Raw genomic sequence first — 26,470 nt, forward strand, 5'->3', positions numbered from 1 at the left:
GAAAAAATGTACAGCAGCACAGGAACAGCAATTCTGCTTCTTGGTGTAGTCCCTAAAGAAACTCTTCATATATGCGTTAGAAAACCTGGATGTGAATGTGTGCTGCCATATTATTCGTATCAGTAAAATCTTGGCAATCACTCATACCTTAAGAGTTGAATCAAGGCATTATAACATATTAAGACAAAGCAATGCAAATGAGCGAACTACAGTTCCATCAGTGGCTCAGGGGTAGAGAATCTGCCTGCCAATGCAGGAGCTGCAGGTTTGATCCCTGGGTCAGGAAGATCCCCTGGAGGAGGGCTTGGCAACCCACTCCAGTAGTCTTACCTGGAGAATCCCATGAACAGAGGAGCCTGGGGGGTTACAGTTCATAGGGTCGCAAAGAGTCGGACACAAATGATGTGACTGAGCACACGCACACACACACAAACACACACACTTTCATCATCATGTTAGAACCACCAGATCATAACACTGACTAGAAAAAAGACAATTCACAAGAGAATTTTATATATAATCTTGCTAATTATATAATACACACTTAAATGTATTTATATATTTATGTGTGTATGCATATATAAATTGTCTTATAAGAACTGTATATATTACTTTGTTAATTATACAGTTACAGATTTATATGTTTATGTGTATATACATATATAAATTGTCTTGTGAATTATTTTATTAGCATGTTTTAGTTTTATAAATTTCAAAGACATATGAACAACTATACTTTGATTGAGGAATACACACAAACGTGGAAAACCTACAAGGAATAGTAAGGGAATGGCGTAAAGTTCAGGGTATTATTCACTCCTGGGGAAGGCAGGCAGGTGAGACTGAGGACGACCACACGGGGCCTTTCTGAGATTTTGGCAAAATCCCACTTCTTAAATGGGGCATGCGTGGTATTAAAAAATAAAGCAGAAGTTTGCAAATAAAAAAAGGGTTTATCTGGGGTCTTAAGAATTGCAATTCAGGGGACAGATTCGGGCAACCCAGAAAGAATGTTCCCAGGAAGACAAAGAGTCGAGGGCTTATAAAGACAGAAAGCCGTGAGGTTGTTGAATGTTGCCTGGCTAGAATTGTTCACGGACTCTGACTTGAGTCAGAAAATATTTAAAACAGCTTAAAAAAATCACAGGTTGTTTTAACAGAGAAGTCTGATAAGTAGATCGATGGTCATCAGTTATTTTAGGGTAAGAGTTCAACAAGTATCGTGAGTTTCTGGAGGTGTTCTGATGACTCAGTCAGAAGGTCAAGTTCCATCCAAGCTGATATACACATAAATCTCACTTCCTTAGCAGCCTCCCAGATCCATTTTAGAGGACTCTGTTAGCAATACCAACTCCATTTTTATTTTCTTTCAAAATAGATGTGTTTATTTTGTCGATATTTAACTGTATAGGTCCATTTTATACATACTTTGGTAAGTTGTGATACATTTCACAAGCTGAAAATTTGAAAACAAATAAGGACTTGATCTAAGAGGGTCATATTGGGCCTATGAGGAAATACATGTGTGATGTGAAATTCATGATCCACTCCGGTACGATCATATAACATCAGTTAATATTCAACTAGCACCACTGGTGCAGAGGACAAACGATGCAAATCAGCAACAGCGCTATTCACACAAGCCAAGACACGGAAACGACCTAACTGTCCATCGACGGAGGAACAGGGAAAGACGTGATTTATACACACAATGGGATGCTAGTCGGCCACAAAAAGGAATGAAATACGCCAGTTTCAGCAGCATGGATGCAACTAGAGAGTATCATACGAAGTAAGTCAGAAAGAGAAAGGCAAAAGTGGATATATGTGGAATTTAAAATATGACACGAACGAACCTACCTATGAAGCAGAAAGAGAATCACATACATAGACTGGTGGTTGCCAACCAGGAGGGGGTTGGGGAGGGATGGAGGTGGGGTTAGCAGATGTAAGCTTTTATACACAGACTGGATAAACAACAAGGTCCTACTCTACAGCACAGGGAACTATATTCAATATGCTATGATAGACCATAACAGAAAAGAATACGATTGATGAAAAAGAATATTATATATAGCTGAATCACCTTGCTGTACAAGAGCAATTAACATATTGTAAATTAACTGTACTTCAATTAATTCCTTTAGTTATGGAAAAAAAAACATCTAGTGTACTGCTTTTCTATTGCTGATGTAAAAAATTACTGCAAACTCAGCACCTTGGAAGACACAAATGTTTTATCTGTAGGTCAGAAGTCCAAAGTGGGTCTCACCAGGCCGAAACCCAAGGTGTTGGAGCGCCGTGTTCCTTTCTGGAGGCTCTCAGAAGCCTACATATTCTTGAGCATTGATGTTGCTGGCAGACTGCAGTCTCTCGGGGTTGTAGGAATGAGCACCCTAGAACCAGTTTCCTTGCTGGCTGACGGCCAGGAGTCATTCTCAGCCTCCAGACCCACGTGGCTTCCAACTCCGAAGAAGCAGTTGAGTCATTCTCCTATCTCGTCTCTACTGAGTCTTCTTCCCTCATTGAATCTTTCTGACCAACCTTCCTGCCTTCCACTTTGAAGGACTCATATGATTAGGTTGGGAGCACCCTGATAATCCAGGAAAATCTCCCTAAGTCATTACTAACCCTAACCCCAACCTTAATCACATCTGCAACGTCCCTTTTGCCACATAAAGTAACATACTCACGGACTCCAGGGATTAACGTGTAAACATCTTTGAAAGACATTGTTCTGCCTACCACAATGGCATTTTTAAAAACTGCAAAAACTGAAAAAACAAGAGCGACATACTTATTAATATATACCATGGATTGATCCATATTCTATTAGGGAGCTCAGGTAGTAAAGCATCTGCCTGCAATGTGGGAGACCCGGGTTCAATCCCTGGGTCAGGAACATCCCCTGGAGAAGGAAATGGCACCCCACTCCAGTACCCTTGCCTGGAAAATTCCATGAATGGAGGAGCCTGGGGGACTACAGTCCATGGGGTCGCAAAGAGTCGGACACGACTGAGCGACTTCACTTTGTACTTTGTATGGATTGGTGACTCATGGAGCAGCCATGGTAAGAAAGGATGAGAACTATCCTTTGAGAGAGTATATTTTTCTAATTTTCTTTTCTGGAAAGACAGCAAAATGCAGTAAATGAGGGACATAGCACGGTGCCTGACACATAGAAAGCATTCCACAAATAGGCTGTCTCTTGTAACTCAAATTCCTCAGTGATCAATAATCCCACCTTCCAGTGCCTTCTCTTAAGTAGTCAAACCAATAGTCCAGTCCTCCACTTGCGTGGATTGACAGGAAGGGCTGCCTTTGGCCGTGTTCCCCTTCTCGGGCGATTCGAGGACCACTTCGTGGCCTGCAGGCCATGGCCGGGGGTCCCCTTGCCTCTCCATCTGCACTGCAACCCCGGTTGCCCTGCAGGTCACACCAGCACTGTTTCCCCTTTGCTGCAGCTGTTTACACACGTCTCTGCCAGCTCCTACCTAATCAATGACCCACGCCTTTCCCTGCATTCACTAAAACTCAGCAAAGCTAAGATATGGGGATGAGAAACCAGATACAATGTAGACAGGAAAAATAAACGTGAATATTTGCTATTATGATTCACAGAGTCTACTTCCTGTACCCCAACACAGTGACACCGCCACCCCCTTAACCCCCCACCGCTGACCATCTCTCTCTCTCTGATTGCTCTGCTGCTGGGACCAACATGGCCGCCTCTGACCAATCCCCCCAGACCTGCCTCAGGCGTGCAAGGCCTCGGGTGTCCTTTCTGGAGGTTCAGGCCTTCATCTCAGGAGGATGGACTCAGCAGAGCCTCCTCCCAGCATAGCAGCCTCCTCCCACAAGGGCCAGAGTTTAGTACCCAGCTTCTCAAGCATCAAGAAAATGCTGGCATTTAAAAAGAGTTGCTTGTTGTAGCCATCAGTATTTCAGAAATATAGGGGTCTAATCTCCAAGCATCTCTTCGTGTTAATGCTTGTGCATCTTTCACAAAGTAATCTCATGTCATTCTTGAACAAAGTTTTCAGGCCTCGAGGCCAACCCCTCACTCTGTTTTGGAAAAACTGAGACCTGGAGAGGAGAAGGGATGTGCGTGTCACATAATTCGTTAGCAACATATGCACGATACTGAGAGTCAGGTGTTCTGACTTCCTGTGTGCTCCTTTGAAAACCTTTTTTTTCTATTTATGCTGAAAAGCAAAACTTTTCCATTTTACAAAGTTTTCTTTTGGTTCTAAATATGACTGAAAAGTCTGTGTCATTCTTCACACATTGGAGGCTTTTCTTATTGAAACCAAATCTCCAATTCCATCCCACTAGGAACTTAAATAGAGATGCAAATCTACAGCTGCAAAATGAAAATAAAATACAAATATGATGGGAAAGAAAGCTATTTGTGTAGCAAATGTGTTTCATTTTCAGTTTTCAAGTCACTGAAAAGAAACAGAATGCTATTTCTGTTTAAAAGGCCATAGATTATGTCTTTTAAAAATAACATTGAACATTTTTCTAACAATAAATGTATTACATACTTATTTTGGGAAGTCCAGAAAAGTACAATATATTTTTTTTCTTATTCAACAAAATTGAGATCATACACTCAAGTGTTTTTGAAGAGTCTTTTCGGCCTACTAACTTCATCTACATGTACTAATAATTCTGTATATTTTTCACTTAAAAAAATACATGGGATATCCACTTTTTAATTAGGAAATTAAATTACTCTATCTGGTGAGGAATTCCCTAAATTAATTTCTTGTTTTAAAAAAAATCAAAGTCTATGGAGCAGTATTGGAGACATTGATTTGCAGAAATTTCTAGTGATTCAGTGGCTACTGCAGCCCTTGTCTCTGCCATATCAACTTCTCATCCTACTAGTAACTTTCCAAAAAAGGCAGTGGAGAACAGCAGTATTCACTGAGCCTCTGTGACTTGGTTGACCTTGTAAACTCTACTGTCCAAATACTATTAGCCTCTTCAACTTTCCCAGTAAATCCATTTCCTATTAATTGATTTCCTTCTTATATCCCCCCATTCCACCTCCCTCCATCATATTAAATTGTATATGGGGAAAGTTTTTATAGCTTACATCATAATAGTATATATAAAATCTATTACCTCTTCTCTTTGGGGTCAGATTTATTTTCATTTCACAAGTATACTCAAAGTATTAACTACTTATGTGATATTACTGGTAGCATTTCAATACTCTTTTTAGAATCAAATGTTTGGTTCTTCATTAGCACTGACTCTACATAAAATTGATGATCCTGGTTGTTTTTGTAATTATTTTGTTTCTAAACCTTGGACTTTACAGAGAGAATTAATTATAACATGTATCTGGTTTTTAACTACTAAATTGGATAATGGTTTAATAGCTAAGGGTATTACTTGTAGGAATTTAAGACTTCTAAGTTTCAATTTCCCACAAGTCTGTTTTCCTGCAGTGATCTATGTCTTTGATTTTAGTACCAAACCCACTAAAATGAGAGTAGGCCGTGGGTTTTGTGAGCCAGCCTTGCTATCTTAGCCAGAAAGCTGGGGAAAGAGAACATAATCTGGTATGAAAAACTTAGCATGTCAAAGCAAATGAAGTTTTCTTGATTCAAAAGCAGTAAAACAAAACAAAAAACAAAACTGCACCTAATAGGTAGATGAGCTCATATTAAATAGCATATTAAACATATAAAACAAGAATGCTTGATTTTTATTTGCAAGGTGTTTACATTCTACCCTGATTGCACATAAAACTACTTAGAGAAATAAGTGAACACGTATCCTCACACCCCACTCCCAGATAGTCTTGATTATTTGGTCTGAAGCAGAGTTGCGGAGAATTTGAAGTGCCCCAGATAATTTCATTGTGCAGTCAGGATCAAGAATCACTGTACTTATTCAAGTGGGGGGATTGGGGTTGATAAATAAATACCACCATGTATAAAATAGATGAATAAGGAGAACCTACTCTGTGGCTCAGGGACTGCTCCTCAGTGCTCTGGGGTGACCGAAATGGGAAGAAAATCCAAAAGAGGGGAGATACATGCATACGTATGGCGGGTTCACTTTGCTATAGAAACTAACGCAACATTTTAAAGAAACTATAATGAAAATTAATCAAAAACAAATCAAAGCAAAAAAGAATCGCTATGCTTAGCCACTAAGACTGAAATTTATTTTTGTCCTATGAATAAAGGGATTGTGTGAAATTAGATGGACCAGTTTCTAGGACTTCCCTGGTGGCTCAGACAGTAAAGCGTCTGCCTACAATGCGGGAGACCTGGGTTCAAGCCCTGGGTCGGGAAAATCTGGAGAAGGAAATGGCAACCCACTCCAGTATTCTTGCCCAGAAAATCCCATGGATGGAGGCGCCTGGTAGGCTACCGTTCATGGGGTCACAAAGAGTCGGACACGACTGAATGACTTCACTCACTCACTCATAATGAAAATTAATCAAAAACAAACCAAAGCAAAAAAGAATCGCTATGCTTAGCCACTAAGGCTGAAATTTATTTTTGTCCTATGAATAAAGGGATTGTGTGAAATTAGATGGACCAGTTTCTAGGGAACGTGGTGCATATATGAATCATAATTAGGCCCTTTAAGTGTCAACCACAGCTCCGGCAGGGAACACCTGTAGAGCCAAGAATTAAAAATGAATGATGCCCCTTTATACCATAATGATAATCCATTCTACTCTCTGGGAAGCTATCAAAATATTCTTCTTAAAAATTATTTCAAGTCTATGTTAAAGTGCCACAAGACCAATACAATATTGTAAAGTTTAAAAATAAAATAAATAAAAAAAATAATAATAAAGTGCCACAAGATAGAGTAAGATATTCAAGAAGGCTCTGTGTACCTAACCTAGCAGAGCTTGCTGCAAAATATTTTGGCATTTTATTTATGTGTGCATCAGGCAGTGAAAGGCAATGGCACCCCACTCCAGTACTCTTGCCTGGAAAATCCCATGAACGGAGGAACTTGGTAGGCTTCAGTCCATGAGGTCGCTAAGAGTCGGACACGACTGAGAGACTTCACTTTCACTTTTCACTTTCATGCATTGGAGAAGGAAATGGCAACCCACCTCAGTGTTCTTGCCTGGAGAATCCCAGGGACTGGGGAGCCTGGTGGGCTGCTGTCTGTGGGGTCGCACAGAGTCGGACACAACTGAAGCGACTTAGCAGCAGCAGCAGCAGACAGTGAAAGAAGGGAGAGTTGGAGTTGGCCTGAGAAAACAGAAAAGGGTTTCACATTTGCATTCCATCAATGAAGTTTGACTAAAAACCAAGCTACTGGAGGTCATGGAATTCCAGTTGAGCCATTTCAAATCCTAAAACATGATGCTGTTAAAGTGCTGCACTCAATATGTCAGCAAATTTGGAAAATTCAGCAGTGGCCACAGGACTGGAAAAGGTCAGTTTTCATTCCAATCCCAAAGAAGGGCAACACCAAAGAATGTTCAAACTACTGCACAACTGCACTCATTTCACAGGTAGGGTTATGCTCAAAATCCTTTAAGCTAGACTTCAGCAGTACATGAACTGAGAACTTCCAGATGTACAAGCTGGATTTAGAAAAAGCAAAGGAACCAGAGATCAAATCGTCAACATCTGTTGGATTATAGATAAAACAAGAGAATTCCAGAAAAACATCTACTTCTGCTTCATTGACTATGCCAAAGCATTTGACTGTGTGGATCACAACCAACTGTGGAAAATTCTTTAAGAGACTAGAATGCCAGACCACCTTACTTGTCTCCTGAGAAATCTTTATGCAGGTTAAGAAGCAACAGTTAGAACCTTACATTTTCTTGGGCTCCGAAATCACTGCAGACAGTGACTGCAGCCACGAAATCAAAAGACACTTGCTCCTTGGAAGGAAAGCTATGGCAAACCTAGAAAGGGTATTATAAAGCAGAGACATTTTGCTAATGAATGTCCAGACAGTCAAAGCCATGGTTTTTCCAAGAGACATGTCCCATGTAAAAGCTGGACCATAAAGAAGGCTGTTGCTACTGCTACTGCTAAGTCACTCAGTCGTGTCAGACTCTGTGCGACCCTTGGTGGGGCAGCCCATCAGGCTCCCCCATCCCTGGGATTCTCCAGGCAAGAACACTGGAGTGGGTTGCCATTTCCTTCTCCAATGCATGAAAGTGAAAAGTGAAAGTGAAGTAGCTCAGTCGTGTCCGACTCTTAGGGACATCATGGGGCAGCCTACTAGGCTCCTCCGTCCATGGGATTTTTCAGGCAAGAGTACTGGAGTGGGGTGCCATTGCCTTCTCCAAAGAAGGCTGAGAGCCAAAGACTTCATGCTTTTGCACTGTGGTGCTTGAGAAGACTCTTGAGAGTCCTGTGGACAGCAAGGATATCAAACCGGTCAGTCCTAAAGGAGATCAACCTTGAATATTCATTGGAAGGACTGATGTTGAAGCTGAAGCTCCAATACTTTGACCATCTGATATGAAGAACCAACTCACCGGAAAAGACCCTGATGCTGGGAAAGATTGAGGGCAGGAGGAGAAGGGGACGACAGAGATGGTTGGATGGCATCACTGACTCAATGGACATGAATTTAAGCAAACTCTGGGAGATAGTAAAGGACAGGGATGCCTGGCATGCAGCAGGTCATGGGGGTCTCAAAGAGTCAGACATGACTTAGGGACTGAACAACAACAAACTACTTCTTTTGCACTTTTTACATCTTGAGATCTGTTTGATGCATAAATTTCTTAAAAGTCTGTGTGTGGTGGTCAGTTGCCTCACTTGTGTCCGACTCTTTGTGACCCCATGAAACGTACATAGTCCAGTAGGCTCCTCTGTCCATGGAATCTTCTGCTAAGAATACTGGAGTGGGTTGCCATGCCCTCTTCCAGGGGATTTTCTGGACCCAATCTCCTGCATTCTAGGTCAGTTCTTTTGCTGCTGAGCCACCCCTTAAAAGTCTAGCCTCATTCAAATGATAATTTATGTACTTAGAATGCCATTTCTAGCCTTGGTCTTCTGCATACTTCACAGCTGGTCAGAGTGTGGTGACCCCTTTGTTTTCAAAGGAAACTTCATGTTCACATTCCCTCTACAGGGGTTAGTAGAGGAAGACAAGAAAACAGTCCGCTGGTATTTCTGGCAGTTAATGGGGAAAAAAAAAGTTTCCTCCTATGTATATCACAATAGGTAATTTAATTAGTACACAGAGAGGAAAGGGTTTGCTACTTCATACTCCTATAGTTTTTTCTTAACACCATGAAATTAAAGGCATGCCAGTGTTCATGGTATTCCTGATTACTTTCAAATAAGCAATGCAGTATATTATTTCTTTTATGTGCTTTTATAGCACATGCTGTGCAAGATAATTGACTCCATGACTGATGTCTGTATTTCAGAGGAAAATTTACTTGTGAAAGAACAAACATATATTACTAATTTAACATGAGGCTATTCATTAAGTGGCCCACAAGGTGCTTTTTGACGACTTTCAAATTGAAATTAATATTTTTTCTCTTGTCATTCTGAATGTGCATAAGCAAAGTTGACTGCTTGATACAACCAATTTGAAGCTTGTTATACCATTTGGATGTACCTTTCTGTTCTCAATAAAAGTTGGGAACTCTTAGATTTTATTGGAAGCGCTGTGTAATGAGGAAGGGTGCATTTTTATTTCTTTTCAGGGAAACCTACAGGCCAGCACATTCCTGCAACTGCCCAGGTTGAGTTTTGACCACTGGACCCAACTTTACAATGAAATGACTCCCGGAAAAGTCTAAAACTAAGGAGTATGAGCAAGATTCTCCATGGATCTTCATTTACTCTGTTACTTGTGCCCAAAATTCTAAGACACTGTCTTTTCCAAGACCAGCAGTTGTAGGCACCAGCATCTGAAGACCCTGACTCTTTGCTGTGAGGGGGGCTGCCTCGGAGAACCGGCAGGGTTCGGTGGCCAATACTGCTGTGAAGGTCAACTGAGGAAGCGGGAGGTTTATGGACAAATGTCCATCTGCACCAACTTTTAACACAGCCTGAGACCAATTCTGCTGCAGACAAATGAACTTGCTCAGCTTCTTTTTTTTTTTTTCCCTACCAGAATTTTTCCCAGGGGAAAACAGGACTCTTTATCCCCACTAGCTGCCTGGACATTTTTCACAAGATTGTATGTATTCTTTATATAAAATTACGATAACTACTACATACAGGGGGATTACCATATTCAGAAAGGATGTACATGGCATAAGGTTCCATTTCAGAGAGGATGTTTCTTCTAGTGAGAAGAGAAAGAACAACTTTATACAGGTCTCTTTGAGCCTCTTGAACTTTCAAAAGCTTACCCTTTTGGACACTACAGGAAACAAGAGAAGGAAAGGAGATTTTACAATTAAATAGGAAGCAGTCTTTCCAAAAAAAACAAAACTGGGACACTAAGGATCAGTTTTACGATGATGCTTCTAGAGCGCAAAAGTGGACCCCAGGCAAGCGGTTCCCGGAGGCTGGGACAAAGGAGTCTTCTCCTCACTTTTGAAGTGGGGCTGGCAGCTGGCTCACTAAGTACATGCCAGGCTTCAGCGATCAGTGGCTGGACTGTGTACAACCAGCAACGCCCTGAGGCTGGAACCCTCTGGCATCCAGACTTGGTGGTGGCTTCCTCGGGCACACTGGCTCCCTATGAGCGCGGCTGAAGCCGTGGCAGGGTCTAGTAGGACCTCAAGGGTGTCAGAGAAGGCTGCCCAGAGGTAACACTGGTGCTGTTGTCCCAAACGTCCTCCTACATTTTAAAGTAAAAATGTGGTCAACCCATTGGACAGGAAAATGACCTTGACATTACAAATGCACTGAACTTAAGAATAACAACCACTACAAACTTAGGACTCCAGTCCCTCCCCATTTCCTTCTTTTCTCACCTAGATTGACTTATTTAAGGCGGGGGTGGGGGGTGGGGGGAATCCCAACTCCTTGCTTCAGTTAATAACTCAGGGCAGAGGAGACAAAAAAGTGTCTTCAGTTCAGTCGCTCAGTTGTGTCCGACTCTTTGCGACACCATGGACTGCAGCACGCCAGACCTCCCTGTCCATCACCAACTCCGGAGTTTACCCAAATTCATGTCCATTGAGTCGGTGATGCCATCCAACCATCTCATCCTCTGTCATCCCCTTCTCCTCCTGCCTTCAATATTTCCCAGCATCAGGGTCTTTTCCGAGTCAGTTCTTCGCACGAGGTGGCCAAAGGATTGGAATTTCAGCTTCAGCATCAGTTCTTCCAATGAACACCCAGGACTGATCTCTTTTAGGATGGACTTGTTGGATCTCCTTGCAGTCCAAGGGACTCTCGAGAGTCTTCCCCAACACCACAGTTCAAAAGCATCAATTCTCCGGCTCTCAGCTTTCTTTATAGTCCGGGAGGCAAAGGCAATGGCAAAGTGCGGCTCTTGAGTTAAAGGCGTCTGTTAATTTGTGTGTGTCTCTGGTGGGTGGGGAGTCAGTAATGCACAGCGTCTGGCTGCTGCTGCTACTGCTGCTAAGTCGCTTCAGTCGTGTCCGACTCTGTGCGACCCCACAGACGGCAGCCCACCAAGCTACCCCATCCCTGGGATTCTCCAGGCAAGAACACTGGAGTGGGTTGCCATTTCCTTCTCCAATGCATGAAAGTGAAAAGTGAAAGTGAAGTCGCTCAGTCGTGTCCGACTCTTCGCGAGGCTACTTGGATATAAACCCTTCCGACTGGAACATTCCAGATCCCTGGCGCCCAGTTTTGTCCTGCTTTGGTGGAGGGTGGGGCGGAGGGAAAGGGGTTGATTCCTGGGTTCCGTGTCTGCAGTTTAGGGGCGAACGTGGTCATAGAGTGCGCGCTTGGCGTCGTGCGGGATGAAAAGAGTTTCGGAAAAAAAAAAAAAAAAAAGGATGGACAGAAGTGGGAAGCCACGCTAGGCAAGGGCTCCCCGCTAAGGCCAGGGGTGCGGGGAGGGACTGCGCGAACCAGGTGGCCAGGCACGTGCACGGGAAAGGAGACTGCACTTTTCCCGCAGGGTCCACCCGGTGGCCCCGGTTCGCCGGTTCCGCGCACTTTCTTGGCAAGAGTCCCTAACCCGGGGCGGGAGGAGGAGGGCGAGGGGGTCCTGAACTCTTTCGGGAACAGTCGTCCCAGCCCGGAGCCGGGCGAAAGGAGCCAGTCGGACATTTTCCGCGGCCTCGCTCCGGGCAGCCGGCCCGGCCACCTCGCCTGGCGGCTCCCCGGGCCTCCGGAGCCTCTCGGTCGCGGCCTTGACCCCTCTCCGTGCCCCGGGCGGGAGCCCCGGGTGGCCGCCGCCTCCGGGCCCCGCGTAAGTGCGAACCCCCGGGACGGAGGCCCCCGCGGGGAGACCCCAGGGACGCGGCGCGCGACCGCGCGGGGACCGCGTTCCGCAACCCTCTGCGCGCGGGAGGACAGGCGCGGGGCGGGCCCGGGAGCCGCTCCCCGGAGCGGAGTGCGCGCGGCGGGCGGAGTCACCGGGAGCCCCCGCCGCCCCCGCCGCCGCCGCGCGCTCGGCCTGTCCCCGCCCCGGGTGCCGGAGCCTCGCGACGAACTCCGCCCGCCGCTCGCGCTTCCGTCCCGGGCTGCGCCCGCCGCCGCGCAGGTGGGTGCCGCGGCCGCCGACGGGCGCGCGGGGCGCGGGCGCGGGTGGGGGCGTGGGAGGGGGCCCGGGAAGTTACGCGGATGCCCGCGGGCGCCCGGAGCCCGCTGTCTCGGCTGCCCGCGCGCGCAGGCGTGGGTTTCCACCCGGGCTGCTCGGGGGTCGAGGGGGGGACCTGGCACCGCGCCCAGGGAGGGTCTCGGGGACCGAGCGCGCCTCGCAACCCCTGCGAGCCCCCCCAACTTCTCCGCCCAGCCCTCGGCACCCCTGTGAGCCGAGGCCGTGGGCGAAGGGTCACCCTCCTATCCGGGGCTCCTCACCTTCGTGCTTCTCCTGGCGCCCTCGCCCCTCTGTGGGTGAGATAGTTCTTTCGCCCTTTTCTGCCCCCCCACCCCCCCAACTTGGAGAGCTCTCCCTGCTGGTGAGAAAGGCTCCCCGGTTCTCGGATCGCCACTCCCCCTCCACCCGTCCCTCGCCCCGGACTGGCTTCGGGTGGAAGCGCGGGGCTCAGCCCAGTGGCTGCCCGAGGTGCCCGGGTGTGGGCGAGAGCCGGGAAGCGGTGGAAATTCCCTGCGCTCTGGTCTTTCGTCCTTGCCCAGCTCCGCACGCCTTCCTGCCCGTTTTCTGCCAGCCGGAGAGGATAACACACCCGCGAAGGGTGATTGCAGAGGCGGGATGGAAAGTAACCACAGCTCGGATACTTGGAAACTAGGCAATGAAGCCTGCTTCTAAGTCTCCTTCCCATCAAGGTGGCCTTGGGACGCGACCTTTTCTGGACATCCTGTGCTCTCATCTGTAAAACGTGGGTGCACTTTGTCCACTGCTGAGGGTCGGTGTGAGGATCCAGTTGGATGATCTAGGTGTGTTACTTGATTTTGAGCCACGGTCTCTGGTCTCCTGAATGTCCTGTGTTCCAGTTATCTGAGTTCAGGTCCTTCAGCTAAGACAAGATTGATTATATGTCCCTGACTGCTCTGGGTAAAAACTCGTGTTTCTGGGTCTGATATTTAGTGTTCCGAATTGAAATCATCTCTTCCTCACCCAAAGGTGCAGAGCTATGGATCTTACATATTTCCTCTGTGGTCATAGGATTTCAAATAACAGAAGGTTGTTATTGGCACACGTCTTTGGAAATAAGTTCTGTGCTGGCTTAGGCTGCTTGACAGTCTTTAAAACCTCTTTTTTCCATCTTAGGTGCAAATTTAAATTTGATTTTAATTTTTACAGTTCAGGAAGTAGACCTATTTTAGTAAAGTAAGTTCAGAATTTAGCTCAAACAACCTACATGTGCACTGTCATTTGTAAAATTTCTGTTTAAAATCACAGGCACAGGAAGCATTGTTAGCACCATTCTTATTTATGAAGAAAGCAGTTAAAAGGCCTAAGAAGTCAGCTTTAGACTTGAGGTTCAATAGCTATGGCCCGTTGTTCATGAATTCCTGATTTAATAGGCATTTCATGAGTTCCTGTATTGTGCAGTGCATTGTGCTTTTAAGTATAGCCATGCCAAAACCTTGATTGTGTGGATGACAACAAACTGTGGAAAATTCTTAAAGAGACGGGAATATCAGACCACCTGACCTTCCTCCTGAGAAATCTGTATGCAGGTCAGGAATCAAAAGTTAGAACTGGACATGGAACAACACATTGGTTCCAAATCGGGAATGGAGTACGTCAAGGCTGTATATCGTCACCCTCCTTATTTAACTTATATGCAGAGTACATCATGCAAAATGCTGGGCTGGATGAAGCACAAGCTGGAATCAAGATTGCTGGGAGAAATATCAATAACCTCGGATACACAGATGATACCACCCTTATGGCAGAAAGTGAAGAAGAACTAAAGAGCCTCTTGATGGAACTGAACTGGAAGAAGAGAGTGAAAAAGTTGCTTAAAGCTCAACATTCAGAAAATTAAGATCCTGGCATCCAATCCCATCACTTCATGGCAAATAGATGGGGAAACAATGGAAACAGTGTCAGACTTTATTTTTTGGGGCTCCAAAATCACTGCAGATGGTGATTGCAACCATGAAATTAAAAGATGCTTACTCCTTGGAAGGAAAGTTATGACCAACCTAGATAGCATATTGAAAAGCAGAAACATTACTTTGCCAACAAAAGTCCCTGTAGTCAAAGCTATGGTTTTTCCAGTAGTCATGTATGGATATGAGAGTTGGCCCATAAAGAAAGCTGAGCACCAAAGAACTGATGCTTTTGAACTGTGGTGTTGGAGAAGACTCTTGAGAGTCCCTTGGACAGCAGGGAGATCCAAGCAGTCCATCCTAAAGGAAATAATTCTGAATATTCATTGGAAGGACTGATGCTGAAGCTGAAACTCCAGTACTTTGGCCACCTGATTCGAAGAACTGATTCATTGGAAAAGACCTTGATGCTGGGAAGGATCAAAGGCAGGAGGAGAAGGGGATGACAGAGGATGAGATGGTTGGATGGCATCACCGACTCAGTGGACATGAGTCTGAATAAACTGTGGGATTTGGTAATGGACAGGGAGGCCTGGCGTGCTGCAGTCCATGGGGTTGCAAAGAGTCGGACACAACTAGTAACTGAACTAACTGATAGAATATATTCCTTGCCCTAGAGAAACTTTCAATCTAACTTAAATACTAATACTTTTATTTCATATTTTATATAAATATCATATATTCTAATAACTACATATGGCAGTGTAGTCAAGAATACATTACTGAAGGCCCTTTAAGACCACTTTTTGGTGAGTATACTCAATAGATTGGAAGCAATAAAGTTAAGCCAGTGTTTTCTGAAATAAAATTTCAAGTGCCTCTACATCATCAAATGGGAGCCATCCTCGGAAATAAAATCTATATTTTTAGAATGAAAGCTCAGAAAAGCATCCATATATGTATACGTAGTAATAAATGTTAAAAACTCTTAAAAAGCCTTTCTCTTCTCCAGGAGCTCTTCCCAACCCAGGTATCGAACCCAGGTCTCCCACATTGCTGGCAGATTCTTTACCAACTGAGCCACGGGGGATACCCATTAAAAACTGTAGACATTTCAGTTCTAACTTTAGTCAGTTAGTGAATCTATGATGTCCATATACAATTTTTTCTCAAGTCCTTGAGAAAAGAAATTATAATGCCTAGGAAAAAAATATAGAGATTGAAATAAGTTGAAACTTGAACACTTTGTGGCCTGGTGGGCCCTGGATTGGTTCTAGAATTTGGCTTAAAAAGTTACAAGATTTGGAAAAAAAAAAAGGTTGCAAGATTCTTAGTGAGACATTTTTAAAGAAACCATTTAAAGAAGGTTTGACTTGGTGCAAAGAAGGGGCAGGAATTCCACCTGGAAAAACCAGACGGACCATCACGTTGTATTTGGTGTGACTTGGTGACATTTCTGATTCTTTTCCTGCTCCTTGGAAGAATTCATCCATCTGCAGGATATGTGTAGAATTTCATAGACATGACCTACCAGTACTTGGCTTTGAGTGGAGAAGGAAATGGCAACCCACTCCAGTATTCTTCCTGGAGAGTCCTATGGACAGAGGAGCCTGGTGGGCTACAGTCCATAGGGTCACAAAGAGTCCGACACGAATGAGCGACTAAGCCACCACCACCGCTTGCCTTTGAGAGCTTGGGCTCAGCTCACACAGGGAGGCAAGGTGGGTTTCTGGGCAGCCTGAGGAATATGAAGTTAACTTTACGCTTTACGCTTGGCCTTATTGCTCAGTACCTTTATTTTCCTATTTGTGACCTGAGGTTAAAGATTGTGTCACTGCCCTGGATCTGTGTGATTTGGTGTAATGGTCATAAAGCCAGAAAGCTTCTTGTGCATGTAAGAACTTTCTCTTGCCTTTTAACTCCTTCAGCCAGTAAAAGCTGATTGTGAAAAGCATGTACAAATAGCCAAAGAGAAGGGCTGTCTGCATTATGTTGCTAGTTGGTGGCCTGTGCTCTCAAGTCTCTTGAGAGTTCAGTTCAGTTCAGTCGCTTAGTCGTGTCCAACTCTTTGCAACCCCATGGACCACAGCACGCCAGGCCTCCCTGTCCGTCACCAACTCCCGGAGTTCACCCAAACTCATGTGCATTGAGTCGGTGATGCCATCCCACCATCTCATCCTCTGTCATCCCCTTCTCCTCCCACCTCCAGGAGAGAAGTTGGCATCATCTTATCTCTACAGTTTACTGTGCTGATGTAGAGAATAAGAGCTGCTTCTTAGCCAAGGTTGAACAGCTAATGCCAGGAGCAGAACTATACTTTCAACAGCCTGAAAATAGTTCTCTGGTTTGTCCTTACCACACGTGGTCTCTTATCATCCAGGGCGCATCAAAAATCTCACATTTATAAATTGTGTATGGTTAAGAATTTTGGCTTTGGGGTTTTGATGGGCGTGGGTTTGAGTCCCACCAGGCATTTACCAGTCTTGTAACCCTGGGTCAGTTACTTAATCTCCTAAGTTACTAGTTTCCTCATCTGCCAGATAGTAATAAAGGAAGTACTTAGCTCAAAGGGCTACTGTAAGGATTAAATGAACTAATCAATGTGAAGTGCTTATTAGCACATTGCCTGTTACTTGTTTCATCCCTATTACGCAGGTAGTTATTTCAGTTTTCTGGGGGGAGGAGAATGACAATTCAGAGGTCCAAAGTTTTAAAATAAATAAGTGCATAAAAATATGAATACATCGCCACCTTCAGTATTTTGAATTAGCCATTCCCAATGGCTTTATTAATTTATTTAACAAGGGTTTATTGAGCTCCTACTATGCATTGGGCCTTCGTAGGCACTGGCATGCAATGGGATACAAGCCAGTTAGTGTCACTCTCTTAGGACCTAAAAGTCTGGGGCAGGGTACAGACTTGTAAACAGAAAATCACAGTCTTGGGTGATTGGTGTGTGGAGTAATACAGAGACCCACAGACGACAGACAGGATGATAGTGGAGGCCTCAGTGGATGGGTGTCATACAGTGGATCGCCTGATCCTAACTGGGGTTGGTGGTGGTCCGGGAAGACTTCCCGTCTTCATCTGGAGAGTGAGTGATAGTCCGAGACTGAAGAAGTTGGAGGACTGAAGAGTGTCCCAGACCAAGGCGAACACAGCCTGATGCTTGGAACCGAAGTCAGGTGGATAATGTACAAGCGTAAAGAGGGGAGAGCTGGAGCGGCGTGGCAGCCAGAGAACCCAGGCTTCGTCTAAAGGGATCAGTAGAAACTCAACTGCAGCCCAGCGTTGTCAGGTTGGGACGCAGCCAACTGTTGCCAGACGCCCTGATTTTTAAAGAGGAGCTTAATATTCATATTTCATAAATGTGAAATGGCCGAAATGTTTTTAAAACTTATCGTGGGGGCCATAACAGACGCATTTTGTAGTTGGTATTCAACCCGGGGCCACCCCTGTTTGGCCTGCCTTTTAGGGAATGAGAGAAGTTTAGTGCGGCTAAAGGAAAGCATCTTAGAAGAGGCGATGGAAGAGCCCGTAGGTAGGGGCAGACCTGCTTCCTTCAGGGCCTCGTGGCGCTGGCTGAGGAGGGCTGGCTTCATCCGGAGCGCGGCGGATGACCCCGAAGGCTGGACCGAGAGCGCTGATGAGGTTTGTGTTTACGAGGTGCATTCGGGCTGTTTCTGCGTGTGTGCGCGTGCGCGCATGTTCCATCACTCATTCAGGTCTGATTCTCTGCGACCCTATGGACGATAGCCCGTCCATGGGATTTCCTAGGCAAGAAGATGAGTGGGTTGTCATTTCCTACTCCAGGGGATTTTCCTGACCGAGGGATCGAACCCACGTCTCCTGTGTCTCCTGCGTTGGCAGGCAGATTCTTTTTTACCACTGTGCCACCTGGGAAACCCCTATTCCAGCTACTGTATGGAAAAATGCCTGGGAAGAGGCTGTAGTGATAACTGTTTCTAAAGCTGTCACAATGGTGCTATTAAGAAATCCGTCTTGGGGCTGGTGCTCTGGGACGACCCAGAGGGATGGTACCGGGAGGGAGGAGGAAGGAGGGTTCAGGTTGGGGAACACGTGTATACCTGTGGTGGATTCATGTTGATATATGGCAAAACCAATACAATATTGTAAGTTAAAAAATAAAATAAAATATATATATATATAAAAAAAGAAATCCGTCTAGAAGCAAATACTCAAGCAGGATTGGAGAGAGATGGGTAGATTGCAGAGATGTGTTTGAACTTCCACTGTTGGGAAATAGCTCTCCCTTAGTCCCTCAGGTGTCCGCACATCTTGTGAGCAGAGGCGCTGACTATTTTCATTCCAGACTATCTTTTCAGGGGCTTTGGTACAGCATATAGCTATGGAAAATAGAAGTAGTCTTTGTCTATGGAGCAAAGCATAGGTCAGTTTACTGTGCGTTGTAAAAGATTTGGTACACTCTAAGCTCAGGAACCCCCTCTCTAGTGCAAATCATTGGGTAGATAGGTATTGCCTGCCCTCTGCCCGTCATACTGTGGGAATTGGGTTTCATAGAATGGCATAACTATGCTAATACTCCTGCTACTGGTTTTTTGTGTTTTTTTTTTGAGTAATGTACTCCTTTGTCTCTGATCTAGTAATCTCATTCCTTGTGCCAGCATCCATGAAACTGTGGCACGCTTATTTGTTAGTACTAGTCGTGGAGCTTAGCCATGGGTCACATTGTTTAGACTTGTTTCGATTAATTAAAATGAAAAAATGTTACTTCCTCAGTCACTCTAGCCACATGGCAAATGCTTAATAGCCACAGTGATGAGTGGCTACTGTAGCAGGCAGAGCAGATAATAGAACATTTCCATCATTGCAGAAAGGTCTGTTGGATGTCGCTGGGTTAAAGCTTCAGACTTTTTGTATTCTTGGATGAGTAGAGGCCAACGCTGTTGACTATGGCAGCATACAGATGATGCCTGTTAGATGGTGTTAGATTCATAGAGGTTCCTTTGTACAAAGGAAATATTTCCGCATGAATAATTTGTACAGTATTTAGTTCGTACCTGCTGGGGAAAAAATGTAGAGAATTGTCTGCCGTGTCGGCTTGGAGACTGGGCAGACTGGGGCCATGTGGCTATTCAAGTTCTACATACAGGTGGCATTCCTCAAAATCACACATGACCATGAGCTAGAGGTCTGGGCTGAAAGGAGCTGGAGCCTCTGAACGCTGCCTTCAGCTCCACCTCCCAGCCGTGCCTAACGGGCAAGGACAAGAGTCGCACGTTGGCAGTGAGGTTCCGGAACCCAGCCGGTCCAGCAGCCCCCAGACAGCGCCCGCTGTCACCCAGCTGTGCCACCTGCATGCAAGGAAAGAATGGGGGGACAGGGAGATTTCCACGTGGCTCCTGTTCAGGGAGTTTATGAGGACGGCCTCAGGAAAAGAAGAAACTGGACTCCAAAAAAAAAAAAAACCCAACCCACAAAAACACAGAAGTGTACATCACAGCCTTGAATGACACAGCGGAGGTCGGGGAGAACTCCAGGACCCAAGAAAAGCAGCAGATCCGCGCCGCTATCAGATGCGGGCAGCTCGTGTTGAGGAGGGTGTGGACCACAAGCTCTGGAAAGAGAAAGCACAACTTTCTTCCTGTCCTTCTGTAATTCTGTCCGTCTAGCCAACAGCTGCAGCAGCCACAGGGGACACATCTTGACCCGTACTGAGGGTGCCATTGACTGCTGGCGCTGCGGTTACAATGTGAGCAGAACAAGAGACGGGTAGGAATTCTAAAGAGTACAGGTGGAGACCCTTATGGAAGAATCAGGCTACCATCTGCTGTTTCTATGGGTAGAAATGACTTTTCAAAAACTTCAGATATTGTGAATTTCACGTACCTGTGCTGGAAGAAATTTGCTTCACGATGGTCGTTATTTGTAGCACAGTCAAATTTCACTTATATGAAGACTAATTCATGTTTTTTTAAAAAAATCAAAGTTTTAGACTGTTTTAAAGATTGATCTTATTGAGTGCTTATATTCATGACCCAGAACCTGCTAAGGATGCCCCCTTGTAGAACTCCTTTGAAGAAAGTTTTCATAAAGAGGAAATGTTAATTTTGAAGTAGAAAGATGATCATTTGCATGTAATTGGAGAAGGCGATGGCACCCCACTCCAGTACTCTTGCCTGGAAAATCCCATGGATGGAGGAGTCTGGTGGGCTGCAGTCCAGGGGGTCGAGAAGAGTCGGACACGACTGAGCGACTTCACTTTCACTTTTCCCTTTCATGCATTGGAGAAGGAAATGGCAACCCACTCCAGTGTTCTTGCCTGGAGAATCCCAAGGACTGGGGAGCCTGGTGGGCTGCCATCTATGGTGTCCAACAGAGTCGGACACGACTGAAGCGACTTAGCAGCAGTAGCAGCAGCAGCAGGAGAAGGAGACGGCAACCCACTCCAGTATTCTTGCCTGGAGAATCCCAGGGACTGGGGAGCCTGGTGGGCTGCCATCTATGGGGTCGCACAGAGTCGGACACGACTGAAGCAACTTAGCAGCAGTAGCAGGAGGCTTCTATAGTGCTTAAAGAAAACTTGCATGAGTTATACATTTACCTCTTGCTTGCCCTACTAATTTCCACAGATAATCCTTCTCCAGTTGCAGTAACTTCTGGGAGAGTCAAGGTCAGCTGCTATCAGGGTTTGTACTAATGTACAGTCCCTTCATAAAGGTTTCAGTTAGGGAGGTTTTACTCCATTTAGTGTTTTAATGCTACTTTGCTAAATTTTTTTTTTTTAATTGTGAGTTAAAAATATTTTATTTTGGTAGGAGTGGAAAAGGTTGGTGACTCCCCTGGCCACATTCTCCCCTCCTCTGCCCCCCAAAATATGGCCACATCAGTCGTCAGTATGCTTTCCTTTTTCTCTTTCTGGCTTCTTTGCCATGGTTCCTAACCCGAGCTTCAGGCTTGCGTTGACTCGTGCCTCCCCTCTCTTTATACAGACAGTGTGGCATTATAAATCATTGTCTGTTGTATTTCTGAAGATCAGAATTTCACCAGTTTCATGCTGTCCCTTCTCAGGCTGGGTGTGGTAAATCATCTTTGGAAAACTGGCTCCAGTAGCGAAACAAACCAGGAAACATGCTGTTTATTGCATGAGTCACTGATGGATTCACGTGAAAGGAAATGATACCAGATTGCTTTTCACCCACGTCACTGTTAACATCTTATTTTAAAATCGGCCTGAAATAAGGAAATCAAAATAAAGCTGTCAGCTCTTTGTTGCCCTAGAGAATTTAGAGAGATCTGGATTCTGATGTTAGGTGATTATAACAGTAACCCTGAGGTCACATATTCGGCTTCATCTTTTAACCTGTGACTTCCTGTCATGCTCAGAACTTTTGAGGGTGTGCATTTTGTCAAGTTGCACACCAATAATTTTAATCAGGAGCAAAGTAGGTTCATTCTATTATAAACCATTTCCTCCATGGCCAAGTTGCCTGACTTAGCTATTCAGTTCAGTTCAGTTCAGTTCAGTTGCTCAGTCGTGTCCAACTCCAATTTTTGACCCCATGAATCGCAGCACGCCAGGCCTCACTGTCTATCACCAACTCCTGGAGTTCACTCAGACTCATGTCCATCGAGTCAGTATGCCATCCAGCCATCTCATCCTCTGTTGTCCCCTTCTCCTCCTGCCCCCAATCCCTCCCAGCATCAGAGTCTTTTCCAATGAGTCAACTCTTCGCATGAGGTGGCCAAAGTACTGGAGTTTCAGCTTTAGCATCATTCCTTCCAAAGAAATCCCAGGGCTGATCTCCTTCAGAATGGACTGGTTGGATCTCCTTGCAGTCCAAGGGACTCTCAAGAGTCTTCTCCAACACCACAGTTCAAAAGCATCAATTCTTCGGTTCTCAGCTTTCTTCACAGTCAAACTCTCGCATCCATACATGACCACAGGAAAAACCATAGCCTTGACTAGACGAACCTTTGTTGGCAAAGTAATGTCTCTGCTTTTCAATATGCTATCTAGGTTGGTCATAACTTTCCTTCCAAGGAGTAAGCGTCTTTTAACTTCATGGCTGCAGTCACCATCTGCAGTGATTTTGGAGCCCAACTTAGCTATTGCTGCATGCCTAATCGACCACAGTGAAATGTCTTTAAAACATTTTCCAGGGGACTAAGGACTTTGGGGAGAATTTTTATAAGGGAAAATGCCGAGGAGGAGAGTCTAAAGGGTTTCTTTGCAGAGATAAATGTCTCCAGAGAGACTGATGAGTCAAGGAGTCTGTTAATAGGATATGTAAAGGTAACCTTTCACCTAGTTACTGCTATTACCTAAGTCTTAACTACGTAGTTTTAGCAAATTGTTTGAACTCGTTCCAGTTACTTAATAAAACAGAGCATGTTGGTCCCATTCTTTTCTAGTCTGCAGTCAGCCCCACTTCAAAGTTTGCATTGCCCTGGACTTTCCCTGTCTCCTTCTGTTTTAATAGCAGCTTGTCATCCTGTTAGAGTTTCCCACTAATTTCTTTGTCTTCGGCTTTCGTTAAGTGTTTGTGGAAAGTTTTTACATCTGTGTATTCAATATTAACTTCTAGCTTTTTGTTCCTGGTAGGGTAGGCTTCCCCGGTAGCTCAGCGGTAAAGAACCTGCCTGCAATGCAGGAACCACAGAAGACGCAGGTTCCATCCCAGGGATGGGAAGATCCCCCGGAGGAGGACATGGCAACACACTCCAGTGTTCTTGCCTGGAGAATCCCATGGACAGAGGAGCCCGATGGGGCTACAGTCCATAGGGTTGTGAAGAGTCGGACACCACTGAAACGATTTGGCACACACGTACACATCACTTATTCAACATCACTTATTCTGTGCCAGCCATGTTCCCAGGGCTACTCTTGACCCTAGAGATCCAGAGGGAGCAAACCATTCATGATCTGTGGCTGTCGTGGAGTGTAGAGTCCAAGATGAAGACAGTCATTAACTTTTTAAAAAGAAAGCAATTAATAATTGCGTGATTACAAACAGAGGTTAAATGCTCTGAATAGCGTGGTGGGTTTTGTGGGTTTGTATAACAGGAACCCAAGGAAGTGATGTTTGCATGATAACAGAAGCATGAGTAGGAGAACGTGAGAAAAAGTGGGGAAAAGAGTGTTGCACACAGCAGAGGGAAGTTAGTGTGGAGGCCCCGCAACAGAAGGGAGTAGACTGGAATCAAGGAACTGAGGACTTAGAATTCAGGGGGGAATGGAGTGAGATGAGGCTGGACACTCAGGCTGGGGCCAGTTAGGAGTTTGGTATTTATCCCAAGGACCATGGAGAGTATTGAAACAGGAGTTGCTGACCCCATGAGATTTTTGTTTTGGTAGGGTCATCTGTGGGGGAGTGAGTTGGAGGGGGGCCCAGGGTGGCGGTGGGGAGTGGTGGGTGGCTTCTGCACTAATCCAAGTGGATTGACAAGAGGTGCTAAGCCTGCTGTATGTACTGGGAGGTGGCAGTGGCAATGGATTAGAAGTGTTTCAGGGGATAAAGCAATTATACTTGGGAAGAAGATGGGATTTTCTTTTATTCATTCAACAAATATTTAGTGAGTTTTAAACTTTATGCCAAGCTTTGGGGTGATAACTATGACCAAGACACACGAGATCCCTGTACTCATGGAGTTTACATATTAATGGGCATGGTGGCTAATCAGTAAATTTATAAATATATAAATAATAATATAATAAATATAAATTAAATATAATAAATATATAAATATTCAGTTCAGTTCAGTCACTCAGTCATGTCTGATTCTTTGCAACCCCATGGAATTCAGCACGCCAGGCCTCCCTGTCCATCACCAACTCCTGGAGTTCACCCAAACTCATGTCCATCATGTCCATCGAGTCGGTGATGCCATCCAACCATCTCATCCTCTGTCATCCCTTTCTCCTCCTGTCCCCAATCCCTCCAGCATCAGGGTCTTTTCCAGTGAGTCAGTTCTTCGCATCAGGTGGCCAAAGTATTGGAGTTTCAGCTTCACATCAGTACTTCCAATGAACACCCGGGACTGATCTCCTTTAGAATGGACTGGTTGGATCTCCTTGCAGTCCAAGGCACTCTCAAGAGTCTTCTCCAACACCACAGTTCAAAAGCATCAATTCTTCGGTGCTCAGCTTTCTTCACAGTCCAACTCTCACATCCATACATGACCACTGGAAAAATAATAGCCTTGACTATACAGACCTTTGTTGGCAAAGTAATGTCTCTGCTTTTTTATAAATAAATAAATATATATGTATACATTATTATATATATAATTTCAGATATGTCCTGTAATGAAAAGTGAAGCTGTGTAAGGAACTTGAGAGTGACTGAGTAGGGCCCCTCATATAGGATAGTCAAGAAGGACCTCTTTGAAGATGTGGCGTCTGAACTAAGACCCAAATGAAATGGGAGAACTCACAATGCACAAACCCTCTTCCAAACAGAGGGAAGAGCAAGCACAAGGTCCTGAGATTGGCATGGGAACCCCTCTCCCCCAGAGATTGCCAAGGAGGCCAGGGTGTGTAGAAATACAGGCGGAAAGAAGAAAGATGTCAAGGATGCCTTGCCAGTGCTTGAAACATAGTGTCTAAATAGATTCATTACATTCTCTTCGGTCATAACCAGCTTTTCAAAACCGCACAACTCCAGGTTGCTTAGCCACTCACCCGAATTTAATACTGCTCCTGGGACAGCTTCCTTCTTCACACCTTGCTAAAACCTGATAGTGATGTCTGCATGTCCATTCTCTTGATGGTGACCCTTCTATGAGCTCAGTGGAAGAGCCTGTCTCTTACGTTAAGCCCATTTCAGCTCTCCCTGGACTTCTCAGTCAGTCAGTTGAAGGCCTTCCTCGTGTTCGTTGAGACCTTCCATTTACTTTACTGTTTATTTCCTTGGTGTTTCATGTGTCCACCGTGGTGCTGTGCTGTGCTTAGTTGCTCAGTCGTGTCCAACTGTTTGTGACCCTGTGAACTGTAGCCCGCCAGGCTCCTCTGTCCATGGGATTCTCCAGGAAAGAATACTGGAGTGGGTGTCCATGCCGTCCTCCAGGGGATCTTCCCAACCCAGGGATGGAACTCAGGTCTCCTGCATTGCAGGCAAGTTCTTTACCAGCTGATCCACCAGGGAGGCCCATGCACTGTGGGCTTAGTCGCTCAGTCACCTCTGACTCTTTGCAATCCCCACGGTACCTCTTTCCTATTAGTCTCTTTCCATCTCTTCCTTCAAGGCCAAGTTCACAAGTTATGTGTTACCTTTTCTACCAGTTTCTTCTGATCTGCTCCACCTGGCCTGGGTCACGGAGGTCCTCAGCCTACTCAGTCTGCGTGAAGTCATTCTTTTTCTTCCTGGGGTCACTTGGAAAGGCACCACTTCAAAGTGCCACCGTCGTTCCAAATGAAAATACTTAGGATTATATTCTTCCCTACTAGAGAAAAATTGATGTGAACGGCAGCTCTGCCCTGGTGTTCACGTAACACTGGCCAGAACACTCAGCTGGCCGAGGTTTAGTTCCCTTGTCTGCTCACCTATCTCTTCCCCAGCGTGGTTGTACGGAGGAAGGGAAGTAAAACATGGAAAATGTGTTTTAAACAAATGCAGGACCTCTTTAACATTTCAGAAGGACGTATTTCCTACCCTCGTCTCCAGGTTTTTCACATCAGTTCGCACCAGGGTGGAATCGTGTGTGCTGCAAGGGTTCAGGGAGCGCCCAGCCACACCCTGCAAGCTGGGGACAACTCAGTCCACGGCCTGTGTGTTCATCTCCTGGGGCTGCTCCAACAAAACCCTACAAGCTAATGGCTTAAACCTCAGGAATTGACTGTCTCAGACTTCCAGAGGCTCTGAGATCAGTGTATTGGCAGGGCTGCTTTCCTCTAGGAGTGTGAGGGAGAGCCCCTCCGCCTTCTTCTCTCTGAACTTTTGGTAGCTCCAGGC

General features: G+C 45.3%; 1 protein-coding gene across 11 annotated transcripts in view; it reads left to right on the forward strand.

The window, feature by feature from the left end:
• The first annotated feature begins 12,511 nt into the window (after positions 1 to 12,511).
• The window catches only part of PAM (peptidylglycine alpha-amidating monooxygenase), a 324,625-nt gene continuing 310,666 nt past the window's right edge, over positions 12,512 to 26,470 (forward strand). For all 11 annotated transcript variants that reach the window (XM_019965490.2, XM_019965491.2, XM_019965492.2 and 8 more), the window contains exon 1: positions 12,512 to 12,612. The gene's annotated coding sequence lies outside the window, so the exon portion shown is untranslated. The remainder of the gene's footprint in view (positions 12,613 to 26,470) is intronic.

The sequence above is a fragment of the Bos indicus genome, chromosome 7 (assembly GCF_029378745.1).
Source record: "Bos indicus isolate NIAB-ARS_2022 breed Sahiwal x Tharparkar chromosome 7, NIAB-ARS_B.indTharparkar_mat_pri_1.0, whole genome shotgun sequence".
NCBI classification, from domain to species: Eukaryota; Metazoa; Chordata; class Mammalia; order Artiodactyla; family Bovidae; genus Bos; species Bos indicus.